This window comes from Pinus tabuliformis, chromosome 8, assembly GCF_031772625.1.
Source record: "Pinus tabuliformis cultivar Carrire ecotype Pingquan chromosome 8, CPIR1, whole genome shotgun sequence".
NCBI classification, from domain to species: domain Eukaryota; kingdom Viridiplantae; phylum Streptophyta; class Pinopsida; order Pinales; family Pinaceae; genus Pinus; species Pinus tabuliformis.
In genome coordinates this window covers 1,236,014,199-1,236,021,986 of record NC_142294.1, presented here as the reverse complement: position 1 = coordinate 1,236,021,986, position 7,788 = coordinate 1,236,014,199, and positions in this window count along the sequence as shown.

Genomic DNA, 7,788 nt, shown 5'->3' with positions numbered 1-7,788 from the left:
ACATATATTTTACTAATAAAAGTTATAGTATATAGAATATTTATTAAATTAGTGAAATAATTTTAAAAAATCCATTTAAGCTTCAAAAATTAATGAGCATTCATAAACAAGATTAATAAAAATCCATAAATTGAAATAATAAGCATCCATAAACTAAAATAATTTCCATGATGTACATCCATAAATTGTCCATGTATGAAAATATACAAAGTTTGTATCACATATGTGAATATGCCCTTTAAACCCTTTCTTCCTTCCTTTAGTAGGTCTCGTTCTCTTTATCTAGCAAGTGTATGGGGCAGGTGTTTAGGCTACTTTCTATTCTCTTTGTAGCAGGGGTCTTACTTTAGCTACAACAGTTCATAGCTTAGTAGTTGTATCACTGCTATAGTAGTTGCTAGCTTTACTAAGATTAGTTTATAGCTGTAGTAGTTCCTAGCTTGCTTAGCTCTAGTAGTTGTCTCACTTTCATAGCACAGGGTGCTTTAGCACAAGTAGGGCCATAGAACAAGTAGGTAGCTACAAAGAAGTAGTGCTTTAATAGCAAACCCTTTAGGAAGGAGTGCTTCAAGAAAGAGCTAACCATCTTAGTAGTTGTATACAAATATAAAGCGGACAAAGAGATAGATCGATTAAAGCTGATGAGAGGCCTATAAATGATCTGATATGGAGAGTTGACCTCTTTGCATGATAGATAGGCAACCAATCCCCGAAGAGCATAAATAGTAGCTCACTTAGGAAAGAGGTGTCTTTTATAGGATCGCTTTGGTGTCGATTATGAGCATGCAAATAGACAAACTATGACATTCTAAGTACCACCAAAACTCCTATATGATTTTTTCCATGCAAAGTAAGTGTCCATAAGTGGGTACTGCAATATAACACATTCAAATTCAAAATAATTAGATCATTATTTGTACAAAATAAACAATATGGAAATAAATGATATTGAACCACATTTTTAATTACATATAAATGAATCTACTAACCTCAATGGAGTACAAATTCAAGCCCAATAGGATGGGAGTTTGATCATGAATCTGGGTTTGGTGCTCCCCTGACTATGGCTCGATGATTGGGGCCTTCATCGATGGACCTACATCATTAGTGACTTTAAACCCAACATCCCACTCATGTCTCCATATAATAGTGGCATCAACAACAACGCATATGGTTCTATGTACACCATGGAAAGGAAAAATTATAATTAGTCTACAAATTAATTAGTAAATTTATGTAACTTAAAATAAATGTTGAAATATTGGGAATAAAAAAGTTTACCTCGGCTTTTGGTCTGTGTGGTTGTACATACTAACTCTCCTCCACATTAGTGAACATATAAGGTGGAGGTGTAGGTGGAGGAGAATCCATGGAATCATGTTTTGTTCAAGGATGCCCTAGCTAATCAACTGCCCCCTCGGATAACCTCATAAGACCATCCATATAGTTGGGATGTGTCCACATGTTATCATGGAATTATTAGTATAAATGAAACCTAATATGAACTAGAAATTTTAATATAAATAATTATGCATAATTTGACAATAAGAGTCAAACTTTCCATAGGCCATGCACCCTCCAAGTCTCACAAATGGCATCACGATACATACATGTATGCACGTCAAAGTTGGTGAAATAGAAAATTTCACGAGAAATGCATCATCATATAAGAGAAATGGTGGGTCATGAGGCAATGGTTTTGGTCTCCTAATCTCTCCATCCAATACAACACTGCACTAGCCAATGACATCCACATGTTGTATGCAATAGTCTCCCACATCTCACCATTGATCTGTGACAACTCCTTTAGCTTTGTCAAGAATAGCAAGCTCTGAGATGGTACTGGAAAGAATCTTGGAGGTGGTGGCACATGCCTAGAGTCTCCATGAGCCCCATCGCACTCATAGGTACATGCCATGTTGGTACCATAAAAGTGAGATTTCGTACCAGTGTAATTTAACCTGAAATGTAACACAAACTCTGCATATAAATTCTTAGCGAAATAACTGACGACCTGGACATGGTTGGGGAACTTGCCTCAAGCTTCAATGAATCTATCATACATGAAAGGGGATGCATGAACATTAATAAAATATTTCAGTGGGATCAGACCTTTATGTCTAGTAGGGAGATTCGAGGGATGTAGAAAAACTCCCCACGAGCATCAATGTCTTTGGTGGCCTCTTTCACCACCTCCTAAGAATCTAGGCCTTTAACCTCATGCCTCCTAACCCTATGTATGCATTATAATATGTGGTTATGTGGGCCTGACCTCTGGTATGTCTTGATCAATCTTGTCATGTTATCCAACATAAAAAGCAATGCAAGACAAGTCGGTGAATTGTTAGGGATCTTCTCTATCTCTAATATGATCCGTGTATGATAGGTCATAACATCCTCTAATGTGATCTGAGTTGTAGCATCATCCCATGGAGGGACCGATGCTCCACTCTGATCCTTAGCATTGGCCTGCTAAGAACCTACAAATCATAAACATAATTTAACATATATATAATTACCAAACTAAAAGCATAATATCATATACATTAAACTCAAACACATCATTTTAAGACAATTTAAAAATTAAAGACAAATTCAAGACATAAACACTTAAAATTTAAAGAGGATTTAAAAATGCAGGAGGTGCACTTGCAATGGGTGAAGAACGTCCACTAGATGTAGCATGGTCATCAATAGAGACAGAAACATTTCCTCTAACATTCCAATTGACGTTAGAGGGAGGCTCTACAAGGGGAACATGAACTCTCACAGGGCTACATGATCTATCATGATCCTGAACACATATAACAAATCCTCTTGCACTACGATGGCCTGCAATTGGGGCGCATATATGGGATGCTTGAGCATATTACATATAATGCATATAAGCTAATCCAAGAAAAAAATATTGACAAAAAAACCAAACTCAACTAGAATAATCTAGTCTGAAGTCCTAAACTTTAAAGTCCATTTTTTGATAACTTATCAACAAAAGTACATTGAGTTCTGTGTAAATACAATAGAAAGAAGTGATCAAATCTACCCTCACACTTTTTCTCATTTCTAAATAATACATTTTATTCATAGGGCATAAATATGTAAAAATTTGAATTAAACCCATTTACAAAACTAATAAAATTTCATACCAACCAAATATTACAATAGAATTTACGTTCTTAATGTCTCACTTTAACACGTGACATGTACTAGGTGCAAGCACATGAAGACAATGTTTCTTATACAACATATTGCATAATGAAACAATATGGTACAAATTAGAAAAGAGACTAAATGGTTTTATTCACTTGACCAAATGCACTTTTTATAATGGATTTAATGTATCTATAAATTGTTGAAACATGAACTTATCTATACATCTATATCTATCTATATATATATATATATATATATATATATATATATATATATATATATATATATATATAATTGTGTTGTATATAATTGTGATAGCACAGTTTTATATATATATATATAGAGAGAGAGAGAGAGAGTCAAATAACTTTATGTTATGATAAGTAGTTATAAAATTATTTTTGTTATATATAAGATTATAATACATAGCTTGTTATAGTATAATAGTTAAATTATATATTTAGTTATATAATTATGTTATGAACTATCTTGTTATAGTTACTTGTTATGTGAAATTAGGTTATGTTAGATATATGTGTGCGTTATGTTATTATATTTATATATATATATATATATATAAAAGAAAAATATTTATAATTTAGTTATATATATATATATATATATATATATATATATAATAGTTGTAAATATATATTTTATATATAAAACTACAATATATAGCTATGTAATGTTATAATTAAATAATAATGAAATATAATTACATGTTATGTTATATGGTTATATATATGTTATGTAAAATGTGATAATTATATCAATGACATCATGTTATATATATGTGTATATGTATAACAATTTTTTTAGATTTTTAACTTCAAATATTATTATTTTATTTTTAAAACTATAGTCATATTATATTTATTATTAAAAAAAATATTTAAATTATAAATGGATTTAAATTTAAAATAATAAAATTTCTTATCTTATAAATAGAAGTTCATTGTGAATAAATATATTCATTATGTCAATCTCAAGTTCCTAATTTGTATTCATCTGGTCCATCTCAAGTTCTTAATTTACTTCAACTACAAGTTCCTAATTTACTTATTTATTGGTTATTGTTTAACTTAAAAAAAAAAAAAATGTGATCTCAAAGTGTTTTCTAGGTTGTTTAGAAGGATTTTTTTATGGTTTTCTAGGTTGGTTTAGTGGTTTTCTAAGTTGTTTCGGAGAGATTTTTTTATGGTTTTTTTTGTTGGCTTTGTGGTTTTCTAAGCTTTTTTGAAGGGCTTTTTTTGTGCTTTTAGTAGTTTTTGTATAGTTGTTTTTTCTTTAATTAAATGGTTTTCATGGTTTTTGTACATGGTTGTCTTTTTTCTAATTAATTAATAAATTTGTTATATTTTGCAAAAAAAAATTAAATAAGAAAGACAAAGGGTACAGTACCTCCCTTCATTTGAGTCTGTGCAATGTTGGCGAATGTTGGCAAGGTGGTTGGTGAGTTGAACGCTCCATTGCTTGATCAAGCTCCAATAATCTCGACCAAGCTACTCTCAAACTCTTGGTCGAGCAGGGTGGTTGGTGAGATTGATTTGAAGGCTTCATTGTTGGATCAAGCTCCAATAATCTCGGCGAAGCTACTCTCAAACTCTTGATCGAGCTCCTGCAGTTTGGTGAGATTGGTTTGAAGGCTCCATTGCTCGATCAAACTCCAATAATCTCGGCAAAACTACTCTCAAACTCTTGGTCGAGCTCCTACAGTTTGTGCAAATCACCAATGCAAATTGTGAGAGTTGTATATATTAAAAAAAAGCACTCGATGGAGCATTATAACTCGATCAGGGTTAGTTTTTAACCCTTGATTGAGCTACCATTTTAGTGCCCAAGGAGCTTGATTGAATACTTAAGAAAAGATCGATATAACCATTGCTTTTTCCATCGGAAAACACCCTCTTTCACATGAAAGTGTAATCGAGCTCCATGCTTTCCCCTACTGATAGTATTAAAAATATTATTACACATGTAAATTTAAAAAGAATTTGTGGTGTAATAAAAAATTAGAGGATAAAATGAAATTAAAATATTGCAAGGTGGTAAACTCTAATTTATAAGATAAAAGATATACTAAATTATGAACCAATTCTCATGAAATGTATAGTAAAACTAGGTATTAAACAATTCCCTAACTTCCTAAATCATCAAAAAATATTATTGGTTCTCTTAACAATATTTAGACATAAAAATAAGATGTTAAATAAATCTAAATAATCTATCTTTTTCAGATAGAATGAACCAATTCTAATCCTAATGAATACAAATATCAAAATCAACCAATTCTAATCCTAGTGAATACAAATATATTTGATATGAAAATAGGTTCAAGATGTCATATGCTCAAATTGAATATTAGACTAAGAACAACAACATTTCTCTAACCACCTAAATCCAATTCACACCCATCTTTTTATTTATTATGCATTCAAATTGTAATTAATTCTTAATTTTATATGGTAATTATTTAAAATTAGAGACTAAAAGCGCATGCACCAATAAGCAAGAATTTTTTAATTAAATATATATTTAAATGTAAACTATTTCTTTTATATTAAAGATAATAATAATAACCATTATTATTTTTAAATTCAATTTAATTATTAAAAATTGAATGAAGTTACAATTTTTTTTAAATTGATATAAATATAAATAAATATTAATGGCTATGGATAAGGTGTACAAAAGTTGGCAATTGCAGTCCGGCCCATATCTAAAAACCCATCATACCCTGTAAAAGACTCTGTAATGTTACGGCCGAGTCCGAAGGCAAAGCCCTGGAAAGAATCGAAACCCAGAGTCAAGGTCTCCTGGCTGTAATCTCCCTGGCTCAACGATCTGTCCCCAAACTGGAAGTCATAAACGCAGCCCCCCTCACCGCAGGTGGACGGATTGTCTTGTGAATTGGACAATTCAGTATAGGATTTCGAATCACAGGGTAAGTGTTTGTAAGAAGATGACTGCAGGGGATCGTATATGGGATATACCTTCTAATTACACATATGAACTAAATCTCAATGCGTTGCTTCTGGGTCAAAACTGCTAGCTACAGCAATATAAAAGTAAAGCCTTCAGGCCCCGCATGGAAACAACCTGAACTAGAACAGTCTAATAAGTTTTTTTTGTAACAGGAGTCTTATTGTTTATAGCTGGACTTACATTTTCTGTTGTACCACTCTTCACATGTTCAAAAATCTCCTTTCAATTGAGTAAATTTTATTTTTGTAACAGGAGTCATATTTTTTATAGCTGGACTTACATTTTCTGTTTTACCACTCCAAACAGGTTCAAATATCTCTCTTTTTACTTGAGTTCTGTAGATGAAATTTGTTGCCTTTTTTAGGACAGCGGAAAAGTACAGTAGCCTTAAGCTGTGTCACTAATATCTCTTGTTTTATATGAAATTTGTTGTTTTTTCAGGACAGCTGAAAAGTACAACAGCCTTAAGCGATGCTACTAATAGTAATAGTAGTTTTACATCAGAAATCTGAAATATGTATCAGAAAATCTGTACCTTTTTTTCTTTACAAAGAAATATTCTTTAATTCAAAGAAATAAAAAAAAATAGAAAATTTCTTTTTCAAATAGATTTAGTGGATTTTTTCAGGAAAAGAATATAAGAAAACAAATAAAATAATACTGATTTATATTAAAGTAGGGTTGGAATTTAATTCCATATCGAGATAAAGACCTTCAAAGTAGTCAGGTGATCCAGTTTTTATTAATATAACCTAAGCATTAAAACTTTTGCATGCATTAAAATCTATATAGCTTGAGTGGGCATGGTTAAGAGCATGTGTTTCCTCTTAAGAGGTTACACATTCGAAACCACAAGAGGCTAGAGTATGTATGCTTCCGTAGAATTAGCAATCAAATAGTTGTGAGAGGTGGGTCCCTTGTCCCACGAACAAGGGGGTCTCTTACAACAATTTGGTGTCTAGCTTGGTAGTGACCTTAACATTAGATAATAATAATAATAGTTAAAACAAAAAGTAGATCAACTTCCCTACCGGCCATGTCAGGAATTTGACAAATCCTAGAGTCTTTTCATTAAAAGTATTCAATTGGGAAAAAGCCGTAATTCTCATGGGATTTTTGAATTGCATCCACCCATATTGAAGCAGAAGGTCTCATACAACAATTTGGTGTCTAGCTTGGTAGTGACCTTAAAATTAGATAATAATAATAATAACTAAAACAAAAATTAGATCAACTTCCCTACCGGCCATGTTAGGCATTTGACAAATCCCACGCTAGAAAATGTGTAGCTCATCCATCCATTAAGATTTATAGAGTATATATGAAAGGAAGTTGATCATAAATGAGATCAAATGCAAATTCTAGGTGATTTATGCATCTTGATCAAAGAATTGTCTAAAAAGTAATTTGAAAACAACCAAAAAAATTCAAATCAAGTCAAATCCAATCCAATCAAATTAGTTGACCTGCAGGTGAAGCTGGGCATTTGGAAACTCTCTGTTGTTCCTTCAATTTGAAGTATTCACCCGAGACAATGTGATAATTCTCATGTTCTAGGGCTGTTGCACTGCCCATGTGCAGGCATTGAAGCATTAAAATAACAATCACCATTACACAAAAGGCCAGAAAATGTATTGTTGGGTTACC